A 13,968-nucleotide genomic window follows, 5' to 3' on the forward strand; every position below is an offset into this window, starting at 1 on the left:
TATCTTGGTCTCAAGTGTACAGTGTACCAAACATTTACATGCTATATAGCAATTTAAACAACGCACACAACGTCACATGAACAGGCCTAGTGACGGTTGCTAGGGAATAGGGCGTGGCACTTTGATCGAGGGATGTGGTTGTCAAGGAGATCCGTTGCATGATCTATTACAGGAGAGGAGAAGGCGTTGATAATCTAAACAATCATAAGCCAATAACAACAGTAGTGGTTTCTTTTGGCACTGGGAGGAGTGATGTGGTTGTCAAGGGCATCAGTTGCGTGATACGGGGGGGGGGGGGGCAGGAGATACATGTAAATCTCAACCAAAGGGCAATGTCAATACCCTTTCGTATATGCTATAAAAAGTATGCAATACATCATCGTCAAGGTGACGGACAAGGCTTCTCAATATATCTCGAAAATATATGCGATCGTGTCCAAAGCAATTAACGGGCAAAAAGTGGTTGCCAGGTAGTAGGGTGTGGCACTTCTTGCGAACGATGCCGTTGTCAAGGGGCCTAGCCGCATGGTAAACTACAAGCGGGGAAGAAGGTGCAGTGCACATTCCCCAGTAACGGAGTCGACGGAAACGAAAAAGGAGTGTATAGAGTAGAGACTATGATTCATTTTGGTTTCATATAGCTTTGTAATAGAGTTTCCTTGTAGAAAAAGAAACAGACACCACAATTAGAAGATGGATGATGTGGACAGCAGAAAACCAAACCACGAAGATTACCACACTTACCGTGTGGAAAGTCTTTTGAAGATGACCTACCTATCTATTCTAATCTATCAAACAGCTTCGGTAATGTAGCTAATTCTCTATCACAGACGCTGCATACTTCTTACAAATTTCTCCGGAAAGTCAGAGAGAACTCTTTCGTTTGACACGTAGAAACACATGCGTCATATTGCACGCATATCGTTGTGACACGATTGCATTTTTAGCTCTATTTTGTTTTGTTTTGTTGTTTATTTTGTTTTTTTTCATTACAAACAGCGTCATAATAAACATGAGCTACATTCATTAAACACCGGAATCAAGTAGTTACTGCTGTTTGACGTGTTTTGTTGTTGTTGTTGTGTTTATCTATGTTTACAAAATATCAAAATCCTGGGATGAAATATTGAGTTTATCCTGAAAAATAACATTGATTGTCTCGAATGTGATGTGTCCCCTATGGAAGCAGAGAAACATGAGCAATGTAAGTTCAGGAAGAGTTGACTTGAGTCGTATTTCAATTTTCCAAAGACATTTCACTTCCTAGGGAGTGAAAGTGTGATGAAGTTTACTTTTGATATCAATATTACAATTTCGTAGAAACAATTTTCATGTTGTGATAGGACAGACGTCTTGGCAATCAAAGATGCTTGTGTTGAAGTTGATGTTATCTTCTTTCCATTTCCAAGACTTTTTTCGCATTATGAGGACAAAACAGTGTATGGTATATCAATGACTGTGAATTTGATGTACATCTAGGGAAAAGGGGTGTCAACAGTAATTGTAAAAATAAACAGATTAGGCAAACAGTCGTGAGATGGAAATCTATAGATTTTTTTTTTTTTTAATTCTTGGTAACTGCTTTGCTCAAGACAACTTCATTTTTCTATCATGATACAAAAAAATGTATAATGAGGCGATAAATTGTGTCACACGAGCCGCCCTTGCCACCCCTCCCCCTTTCTCTCTCTCTTACTCTCTCTCTCTCTCTTTCTCTTATCTCTCTTCTTTTTTTGTTGTTCTTCTTTTTTTTCTACTTCATCTTCTTTTTCTCCCTTTTCTTCTTCTTCTTCTTCTACTTATTTTTTTATTTCCTTTTTCCCCTTCTTTTCTTCTTCTTTAACTCCTACTTCTTCTTCATTTTCATAATCTTCCTCGTCTCTCTCGTTCCTTCTACTGTTTCTCCATCCCCATCGTCTCCATCTCCGTCTCTCCTAGCTGTCGAGCCCAAAATGACAAATTTGTTGTGACGGCGGGTTATTACAATAAACAAGTGACCATAAAATGAATGACCGAGTTGTCCCATATCCTAGAAATCTTCAGGGATAGCCTCTCCCCGAACCATTCCAGGTACCCAACCCTAGCAAAACTTTCACACGAATTAAAGACATGGGAGATGCTTGGGATAAGGAAGCTAATTCGGGCGAGGGGTGACCACGAGTCACTTCGTCGGCACGAAGCGCCGAAACCTATGCCGACGGGGCCCCGTGGGGAGCCCTTCATGTCCTGATGGGTTGGTTCGAGGGGAGCGCCCCCGCGGGAAACAGGGCGTAGTCTTTATCCGAAGGAGGGTGTGGGATCATGTTCAATAAATCCAGGAAAATTTGCCGTTATATTATAAGATGGGAACTAGTTGCTGGCGACTACAGGAGAATCAACAATTGTAACTAACTATTCAACGGATGTGAGTTGGTCTCGTGGTCGACTGTCTAGTTTGCATGCACAAAGACTTATGGTTCGATCCTGACTCTTGCCTTTCGGGTGGTGACATAATTAGAGATTAGTCCCTAGTAATACTCAGATTTGATTGATACAGGGCTGTGCAAACCCGTCTTTTTCAACCTCTGTGTTTCTATTATCCTTCCTTTCTATAAAAAGATTTTAAACATTTAATTTGAATCAATATGGCCAAAGTAACGGACTGCTTATAGAAACGGACCATAATTCTAAATTTGGTACTGGAAATCAATTCAGATAATCAGTTATTGATGTAGGGCCTATCCTCCATTTGCCTTGTTTTATCCAACCCAATTATCAAACAATTAGCAAACAAAGTTTTCTGTTGGGACAAGACTATCCGTTGAATTCAAAGCTGAGCTCTCATGAATCCTCCCAAACATTCCCCGCCAACACAGCACCACAATATGACAAATTTGTCATCATATCTTTATGATTCTCTGTTTGGATTGATGCTAATGTATGAGTAATTTGTCGCGGTTTTTCCTGTCCTCCGCCCCCCCCCCCCCTCTCTCTCCCTCTTTCTTTCTTTCTCTCCTCTCTTCCTATCTCTTTCTCTCTCTTCTATTCTCCCTCGACTCCACCACCACCCTCCCCCTCTCTCCCCTAACCTGTCATAAAACACACGCCTTCACCATTGATCCATTGACTTGCGGCCATTACCTGACAGCCTTCTTACCAGTGTTGAACTTTGACACACAAGGATTGTCCGCATTATCTTTGATTTGAGGTTGATTTTGTAATTCCATGAAGGATCAATATTATATGAAGCTTTGACCCGTCTTTATCTTAATCTTTTAAAAAAAGTTATTTAAATAGTCAAAGGAGATAGTTTTCCATGTGCGGAAGGTCTGACTCCAGACTTGGAGCGAATGCCATTTATGGGTGTCAAGCAGTGGCGGATCCAGGGGGAGGGGGCCCGGGCGGGGAAAAACACGTTAATTCTACCTTTATTTGTATTAAAAAAAGAAGACGGGGCCCCCTCCTCTAGTGCTCAATGGAGGGGGGGGGGTGACATTTTCGTGGGCAAAAAAAAAAAGGAGAAATCCGTGCTCACTACCCCCCTTTAACCTTGCACCGAACTCCACACCCAACACTGCACCCAATTCGGCACCCTCTTTGCCTTCCCTTGGCACCCTACTAGGCATTCACTCGGCATTTCAGTCGTCATCCACTCCGCACCCAACTCCACATCCAATTCGGCACCCCACTCGGCTTTCCCTCGGCATCGACTCGTCACCCAACTCGACATCCACTCGGCTCTTTAATAATACTACACCAAATTCGGCATCCAATTCGGCATCCAATTCGGCACCCCACTCGGTATTCTACTCGGCGTCCACTCGATACTCAACTTTTTCCTTGAAAATCTTTCTTTTTTTGGGGGGGGGGGGGTAGAAGAATTAGATGAAAGATAATATTGTGCTTCGGTGATTGCATGAAATCGGAATGTTCAGTGCAACGGATAAATGGATATGTGCTACACGACTCGGGTAGAAATGTACATGTATAATAAAAGAGTAATAAGCAAATAAATATGATGAAATCGAACTATTTATTGCTATTATTTTTCATTATGTAAAACAAGTTAGTCTTAAGTCATTACTAGTAGCCGGTTAGTCTCGAAAGACAATTTAAATATCCTATTTGTCAAGACTCAAGATTTGATATAATTTTGAGTGAGTTGATACTATCAGGGGTTCGATGCGTGAACAAGCAAACTGATGTACGCTGATTGTATCCAGCGCATCAATGGAAACGTGGTTTTGCCTCCCAATATGACCTTCGACATATAAATCGAGAATCGATGGAGACTGGTTAGATCTGTATCCCTTAGGCTAGAAAGTTAATACGTTAAGCTCCAGTTCTAGTGCCTTGCTAACGTTCTGCTTGATGGCATCGTGTCAAGTTTAATTCGAGCTATTAGACACGGATTATTTAAAACCTACTTTTCTCTTCCACTCCTCACATCCACTTTCACTTTGCGGTATATAGTCACTTTGCTTCGTACAATTACGTTATCGTCACTTCCCTCCGGAACTATGGATCTCTCCCATTTTCACCATTATCATACTTTGTTCTTACCCTTCTACATGTAAGATCAAGTCCGTATAGGTCTAACCTACTTCCCTCCTGTTTAATGATAATAATAATAATATTGGATTGTCATATATAGCGCACGTATCGACCTTGCAAGGTCCTCAAGGCGCTCCAACATTACCCGGCTATGCTAGGCTGCCGATTTCGACGCTCACAGCATTTAAGGAATTCCTTCCTACCGGTACCCATTTAACACCTGGGTGGAGAGTGGCAAGTGTAGATTAATGTCTTGCCAAAGGACATTAGTGCTGCGGCGGGACTCGAACCGCGGACCCTGTGATTAGCGCACGTTGCCCACGAGGCGTCATTTGCCTGACGCAGCATTGCGTCAATGGCTTGTGCGATCCAAATAACTTCACATGCTTGATTAACCTAAGTAATAATGACGCTTCGCGTGCAAGGGGAATTATAATACATCAACGTTCATTTATGGTATCCATCATGTTTATGTCGATGTTTTTCGTCTTTCTCCTCGATGCTATAAAGTTACTCCGGCAATTTGCCAACCACCATACTGTTAATTCTTCGAGGACTATTCTTAAATGAAAAAGTTCATGGTCATCATAGAAATAAAAAAGCTTCCACTTTGACAGTTATAGATGTGAGTCAGCTATTCCTTTGCTCTTCTTTACGTTAATATATTCGTAGTTGTCACCAGTACTGACTGTCTCTTTCGTAACCATGGGAACATGTGATGGGTTGCAAACGCAGGAGCTGTGATTGCATGTGGTCGCGAATGAAGATTAATGGCAAATCATCAAGTATGGAAAAAACGTAATGACGAACAAGTCAAAACGTCGATGATATTAATGATGATAATGATGGTGATGATGAGAATGATGATGATGACGATAATGATGATGGATGGTGACGATGATATTGCAGACGAGCATGATGAGGGGACGGGTTGATCCGTCTTGATGAGAATATACATGTACAAATGTATACTGGAAATTATGTTTATGGGAAAGAGGATGCTACCGATATTTTGTTGATGTTTGTGCAGATCTTGATTCTGAAATTAATTAATGAAAGCGTAACTTTATTGTCCGAATAATGACGAAAATGCTGATGATAATGGTAATGATGATGATGACGATTATGTTCAAGGCAATTATGATTGAAGGTACTGTAGTGACAGTGGTCTGGGTAAGCTGCTTGAGTTCTTGCCGATTATGACTAGCACGAATATGAAGATGACAACTAATTCGATGTCGATAGGAAGGCCTTCTTTTCAAAGTACGCCACGAAGACTAATATATTCAGAAAATCATAGCGTCTATTTATATGATCATAATAAAGATTTGTCCCGATTCCCACCAGAAATGCTTGCATCTCATCTACCCGCCCGACGTATGACCCTTTCTGATGACCTCACGGGCGTTCAAGCTAATGATGTATTGACATACATATTCCACGAATCTCATATCGACCTACTCTCAATAGAGAGATTAATCCAATCGGATCTTGTGTTGTGGTAGAAACAATAAACTCACCAACCATCAATAATTATCCCTAAACTTCAACATTATGATCCGCCCTCTTTTATTCCCAAGATCATATCCCTATTAAGACCTTATCCTCGGCTCTGGAACCATTTTTCAACGATTTACACCTTTCGAATCCAGACGACTACACTCCTAAGCCCGGGATTTGGTCCTAAATATTTGCTCTGGTCTAAGTGAACCGAGACCAGAGGTCCTTATCCCTCCGGACTACGTGGGCTCGACAGACAGATTCTGCGGTTCTAATCCCCAAACTTTTGTTTCAAATTGAGAAGAAGAAAAAAAAGTCTATGAAATATGTACTCGGATATTTTTATTCCACATGTAAGACAGATGTTTTGGCATACAAACAGAATCTGTTGTCAAGCGTGCATGAAATTGGTATTTGTTTTTCCATATAGGAGCGAAAATTGAGAATGATTGACCGTTTAGCCTGATTGATATGTCAATATTTTGGGTACTTTTTTCTCTCTCGATAGTATAACTGTTCCAAATAAATTGTGTGTTTTTATCTCTTAAATTGAATGCTGTGAAATATCTTTTTATTTATATCAGAGGGGATTTTAAGGGGAATTATTTGGGGTTTGTTATGAGACAGAAAATTTTAGAAACATTTCGTAAAAGTTTCAGAAAACTGGTCTAACAATAAAAACTGAAAGTCGAGATCACAATAACAATCGTGCCCTCTTTCTATTTTATCACTTCTTATATTTCTTGTTCTTGTTCATCTTTCTCTTCTTCTTCCGCTCCCCTCCCTTCTCACTCCTCTTCTATCGTCTTCTTCTTCTTCATCTTCTCCTCATCCTTCTTCTTCTTCTCCTTCTCCTCCTCCTCCTTCTTCTTGTTCCTATTGTTCCTCTTATTCTTGTTCTTCTTCTCATTCGTATTCTTCATCTCCCTCTTCTCCTCCTCTTCTTCTTCTCGTACTACTTTTTAAATGTATAACCTCAAACGCATAACAGCAAACGTCCACACCCATCATGTCCATAGGAGTTGCTTATACACGTCTTGGGATAAATGAGTAAGAGCAATATCTCTTTGGTAAGAGTGGGGTAACTGGCGGAGGCATCGATCCATCTTCATTCATTCAGCATGGGAGGGGGGCGAATACATTACAACGCCCCTTGTGATACACAGGAACAAATTTCGCCATTGCTGAAGGAAATTACCTACTACCCCTTCCCCCTGCGTAGATATGTGTAATCTTCATTAGAAATTATCTCCCAGTGTGAATAAATAAAACATTCGTTCCAGTTAACACCAGTTACCCCCCCCCCCCCCTCAAAAAAAAAAACGCTCCTAAAGGTTGGATATAGAGCAAAGATGTCTTCCGGACGGTGGAGATGGATATTAATAGAATTGGGACATCATGGAGCCAAAGAAAACAGAACGATGGATCACAATACCTGGGCACACTTTCATTTTTCTCAAGCGCAGCGGGAAACAATCTCGTCAATATTTGGAAAACACCACCGATTTCTCACAACTTTCTCACCTAATTTCAGCCTTGGTAATCAGAATGACTTTGATGGATCAATCTTCCTCGCCGACAGTTTGCGGCGCTTCCGAAAGAGCCGTTGGGTCTTCCTTCGCTCCCTCGCTGACGAGGCGGAGAGAAGGGCGTGAAAGGGATGAAAAGAAAAGTCATAATTTTCCAATTTCCCTTTTGTGGTTTTGTACTCTATTTTGATGGTGTCCCTCTCGGAAATTGGCTGTCGATTCGATGTCAATGTCAGAAGGATTCAGGTGTGTCTTATTTCCTAAGGTCAATATGTAGATGATTTTTGTTTTTGGGGGGAGGACTAGTTGTGTCATTAGAAGAAGAGTTGAGATGTTTTATGTTGTCATAGCAACGCAATGTTTGCGGATAGACTGGTGTCTTCATGATTTTAACATGATCCGTTGACTGACAGCATTTGCAAGTGCAGATCACTGTATTGTGTAGCTCACTTGGCACTAAACAACCCATCCCCTACCCCAAAAAGAAAATATTCCCCCTTCTCACCCTCCCTTTCCCCTCATTTTCTTTCTGTCTCTCTCTCTCTCTCTCTCTCTCTCTCTCTCTCTATCTCTGTCTCTCTATCTCTCCATGTCTCTCTATCCCTACCTTTTCTCCTTCTCTTTCTCTTTTTCTTTCTCTTTCTCTTTCTCTTTCTCTTTCTCTCTCTTGCTTTCTATTACTCCGTGTAACATGTCATCTCCCATGCATTTGGTAAGTAACACATCATACCTTGAACATATTTAAGTATCTTCGTGTTATATCTGCGCAGGAGTCGTCATACATATATTCTCTATATCCCTTTGCGATGCATGTTTTGTTATAGTCCATATACACATCCCATTCTCAAATTTACGGCAATATTTGTATGTTTGTGATCACCCGAATGAACATTTATCCAAAAGGAACGTTTCACTGTTTTCCAATTTCTTAACTCATCACGAGATCCAATCAAATGCAAGGGCATGTTCACGTGATTAGGTGACGTCTCATGTTGCACATTTTCTTTTCCATACAAACCCTATAACCATGGATTCTGATTTGCTTCACAATTACAGATGAGTAACCTAAGCTGGCTAAAAGGTATTGGACACCCACACATTCAAACGATTTTTCAATTTTCAATTCAGATGTATTTGCAAACAATCATTGACCTTTGACCCAAAATTTACAGTTTACGTTTCCTGGCTAATACCTGCCTTACCTTGTAGGCCAAAGTAGTATTCATGTCGGAGTTCATGACTTGGGGTCCGTACATGACCATGGCAAAGGGGTGCTGTGCCCCCATCACGCTTATAAAAAGAGATTTTGTTTAAAGATTAATGATTCTTGCGAGTAGCATACAGTTGCTTAAAACATGTACACCCTCCTGAACTCAAGCACTATGTACATGTATTATGGCATGGGTACTAAATGAAGAAATCAGTGTATAAACTGTCATTCCCGTCTTATATACAGTATCACAATCAAGATGTCCATTTGCATGTCCCGAGTTGCCATCTCAAGGCCTACAACTCATAACACGCGGTGCAATATCGGCCAAGCCTCTAACAAGGTACATGTATTGGGTTGTTCAGAGGGAGAACTTTCCACCATTGACTTATCCAGTTGACCAACACCAGTAAACCGATGAAACAATCCATCCATCCATCCATAAGTTAATACATGAACACTGTTTGACAAAATGAATTAAGTTTTGAGTGAAGACTACCCCCACCTCCCTACGAGTTAGTCTAAATCTTAAACAGTTAAGACCCTAAGACCATTTAATAGATGCTTGTTACGAATGGTTTATACCTGCAAAATTGTGCCTGCATCCAGAACGAAACCACCGGGTGAATCAGAATGCTGTACAGGGAAAGAGGAAGTGAATGTGATTGGATTAATTGTAATGGGTACGCCAGGAGGGGTACTGTCACTTCGATAAAAACAAACGATTTAATATCTTCTCATCTTCCTTTATCATCATTCTATATAGGCATCTAATCATCCTGACATCTATCGTGTCAATTACTACTCCGTCAGTTTCCCGCGCTACTCAGTCAGTTTCCCGCGCTTTCACTTTCTCAAGAAACGTGAGTGACGTCTTGATGAGTGTGTGTGATCTTCTTATCAGATGACAGTATGTGTATGTCAATCCCAGATTTGCATAACTGTGACATGTACATGTCATATATTCATCTGCATATCATGTTCATAACTGTGGCATGTACATCATTTATCTGCATATGATTTGCATAATGTGGCATGTACACATGTCATATGTTCATCATTTGCATAACTGTAGAAAATAGATAAAGATGCCCCGCCCATTTTATCTTTTGTTAATATGGTTGGATTAGAGCACCACTGCACTAGTCTGGCCAGGAGGGATAAAACTTCCCTGCATGGTCACTGACAGGTGGCTATGTCATCAACTCACCTCTCAATTAACATAAGAAAAAGAGGATCATGCGGGACCAATGGTCACCGATTGGTCATTGTTTTCTATATAGAGGGAGAAAGTTGCTACAAGTAGTACAGACTTTACAGTGGGGCTTTAAACAGATGCGACTTCACTGCCACATGTCTCCTATCGCGTTTGAAGAATTTATCTATTTCCTTTCATTTTTAAAGTAAAGCCTAGAAAAGTTAGTTTCTCTACTCGTATTTCTGCTTTTAACCCCCCCCCCTCCCCCCCCCCCCCAACAAAAGTTTTGTATCGGTCAAAATCTCCATTGCGTGAACTTGTTGAACTCTGACCAGTCTAGGTCAAGGTATGCTAAAGTCATTTGATTGTACTGGTGCGAAGGCCTGATATTTAAATCTCTTTCCCAATTGCTTAACTTCTATGCTATATTTGCTATCAATCGTATTAGAGCCTGATAATGAATTTTAATTAGGAGAATTATCCTCAAATCCTTGCTTAAAGCATGGTGTATGTATTTCAGCTCAAATTCCTTCATTTCCTAGAGTGGTACGAATATTTACTTAGAAGATAGATTGTGAGTTGATAACTTAGCTGAAAGGGGTAGTAATTAAACCAAACTGGTGAATCTGATACACTTTATGCAGCAATGGCGTATACATGCAGTGATAGGGAAAGGATGGAACAACGCCCCACCAACCACACCCCCATCAAATAACCAAATATGGAAGCCGGTGTATAATACAAAGATTTTTTTTTTTTAATTATTCTTAAGATGAGGAAGGGAAAATGCGTGAAATAAAAAGGAAGTACAACCAGTTCCAGGGGAGTGTTTCACAAAGACTAAGATCGCCTTTAAGTTGGACTTAACTATGGCAGGCCGTTCATGCCACTGTTTTCTCTCACCATTTACTGGCATTGGTCTCTCAAGGGACGTACAAACCATGGTCACAAATCTACAGAATTTACATTTTTTGATGGTTCATTATTGAAGGGAAAAATATTATCTAAATATCATAATGGTGAAAGCAACCAGTGGTATGAATGGCCTGCCATAGTTAAGTCCAACCTAAAGTCGATAGTCTTTGTGAAACACTCCTCAGGTCTCACGCGCTCCTTTACATTTTAATACTCTAATAAAAATCAAGAAATTTAGTGCTTCTATAATGACTACACCATATTGTTGTTAATTTTGTTTTGTTTGTTTTTTTGGTTATTTTTCTGGTTGATTTGTTTTGTTTTTTTGGTAATCAGGAAGAATTAAATATTTGGACACAGTTTTCTTTTTATACAAATTAATAAATGTAGATGTAAAACAAACTGTGTACATCATAACCGTGCATAAAACCTCACGTGGGATTGTGATAGAGGGGTGCGATAGAGAGGTGTATTAGAGGGGTTCTCTGGTGCCCCGAAAAGCATGGCAGGGGGGCAACCATCACCCACTCGCGTGCCAGTGTCGAGGATCAAGGGCACAGTTTAATAATCGGGTTAGGATTGATAGAGATATCAGACTACGTGTGACATGATATCACACGTCAAACCATCATTGGATGAGATAGCCTACCACGTACAGTGGCGTCTGTCTATACACAGACTACTTTAACCACATCGCTCAGAGAGAGAGAGAGAGAGAGAGAGAGAGAGAGAGAGAAAGAAAGATATTATAGATATATTATAGAGATGGTTTGGACAGCAATTTTTTGTTAATGATAATCGTGTATAAGAGAGATGGATATTGGACATGTTGTAGTGAACCATTATTAGTAACGATGCCAATTGTTAGTAAATATACAGTTCTTGCGTTTTCAAGGGACTTTTAAAACCAGTATCCCGACTTTGCACGCAGCCCCATGCAGTAACCATTATAAACGCATTGCAAGGAATAAATCTTACCAGGTACCAACAACATCTGGGATTTATGTATTGTTGTATTATTTTCAATTAGTGTAACCACCCCCCCCCTCCCCCCTCCCTCCCCCCCCCCCCCCCCCTCCCCTCCGCTTCGTTCAGAGACAGAGAAAGTACGCAGGGTTGACCATGATTGAGCTCGTATAATTTTCGCAGGGACGGGTCTGCCCTATCGAAACTTTTGATATCATTATTATAATTATGTAGGCCCATTGCTTGGCATCGCTCTACCCGAATCTTCACTGGTTCTTTTTCCATTCTTTCTTTTTTTTCTCGAAAAGACGCCTTATTAAAGCCCCACTGTCCTACTTGTATCTAATTGCTCCCTCTATATAGAAAACTTCCCAAATCGGTGCCTGTTGATCCCCCATGATCCTCTTTTTCTTATGTCAGTTGAGAGCTGAGTTAATGAGATAGCCACCTGTCGTTGACCTCGCTGTGTGGTCTAATCCCTTCTGGCCTAGTAGTAACGACGGTCTTTAAACCATTATAAATTGATACCAATAAAGATTTGACACGTGCCTTACTCAAGTGGTATAACATTTAGTTTCAAGGTTTTTTCAATCGATTTTTTAAAGTGATTCCTTTACTGATGCTATTGATCCACCCTCATTATCTTTGCAAACCTTTTACACTAATTGTATTATTACCGATGTGTTCCATACCATCTCTGACCGGTCTATAGATAGGATATGTATTACGTAACATCTAGAGTCGTTCAACTCCAGTATATGGGTTTAGTGAACCTTTCGTTTTCCAGTAAACAAAAAAAATATATATATTATTGTTGTCTTCTTGTTTATCTTTATACCAGTACCAGGTACTCCAAGGAGCCCTCGATCGTCCAGGGTCTTTGAACTGTACCTGTACGGCTTCTCTTTTTTCTTTTTGTTATTTATGATGTTTCTCCTTTTTTCACTTGTCATCTCATCCACACTCTTGAAAATATATTTTGTGTAACAATACTAATCATATTGGGAAAATGAGCCCATGGTTTGATTTTATATACGCGATCCAATCGCAGACCTATATAAGCTTAGGGTTGAATTAAAAACGGTGACTGGGAGGCAGGATCTATTTTTCCACACAAAAATGTTGGAATTTCACCTGGAAAGCTAAAAATGCAAGTACAACCGCCATGAGAACATATTTTTAGAATGCAAATGAAAACTTGATTGCTTTGCCACTGTTTTTGTTAAATGATTAGCCATTTAAAAAAACCAAAAAAAAACAAAACAATAACAATAACAAGCAGCAACAGTACGTGGCTCCATATAACAAGGCGGATCACTGTATATGACAAACTGATGTCACGTGAGGTCCATTTCACGTTCAGATTCAGCGTTTCAAATTTGTATTTTTACATGTCATAGTAAAATATAATTTAATAATTAGATTTTATAAATGTTGTGCCCTATTTGTTTGCTATGAACTCATCTTCCTCCATGCATACTTTGTATCGATATAGATCGGAGCTGCAAAGTTGACTGACTCATAATTTCTAAGAAACAAGGGATGATCTCAAAGTATCTTTAAGTGATACAATCATTACAAATGTATAGAAAAACCAGAGACAAATAAACGGTTACTTATTGATTTAGTGAAAGTTCTTTTGTACACCCCATTGTTAAAAGCTTTGGGCATTGTAATCGCTCTATAGAATTTATCGTGTATTGGGTCAAACAACTCTGGGGCGTAACACCCATTTTGAGGTAAGAAACCTGGTGTTTGTTTAGGGGAGACTTCTGTTACTCTCTGATGCGTTTAAAACTTTACATTTGTACAGAAGGTAATCTTAATGTCTACTATTTGTTTTGTAGGGATTTACCCCTACTTTTCGTGAGATTTTTACCAGTATTTATGTAAAGTTACTCCCACTCTCCTCTTACATCGAAAGAGGGTTGAGTTTGACTGTAGAGGTCAATGATTCGTCTTCTATACAAAGCAAGACTCCTTACCCCCATTCAAAGAAGCACTTCTCGTGGTTTTCAAGTTTTTACACCTTGCCATTTAGACTATTGTTACCATAGAATAGGCCTATATCACAATTTGGGACAATAATAAGATTTCGCACCTCTGGCAAACCCTAA

Source organism: Strongylocentrotus purpuratus, unplaced genomic scaffold (genome assembly GCF_000002235.5).
Source record: "Strongylocentrotus purpuratus isolate Spur 01 unplaced genomic scaffold, Spur_5.0 spur5_scaffold_14, whole genome shotgun sequence".
NCBI lineage: Eukaryota > Metazoa > Echinodermata > Echinoidea > Camarodonta > Strongylocentrotidae > Strongylocentrotus > Strongylocentrotus purpuratus.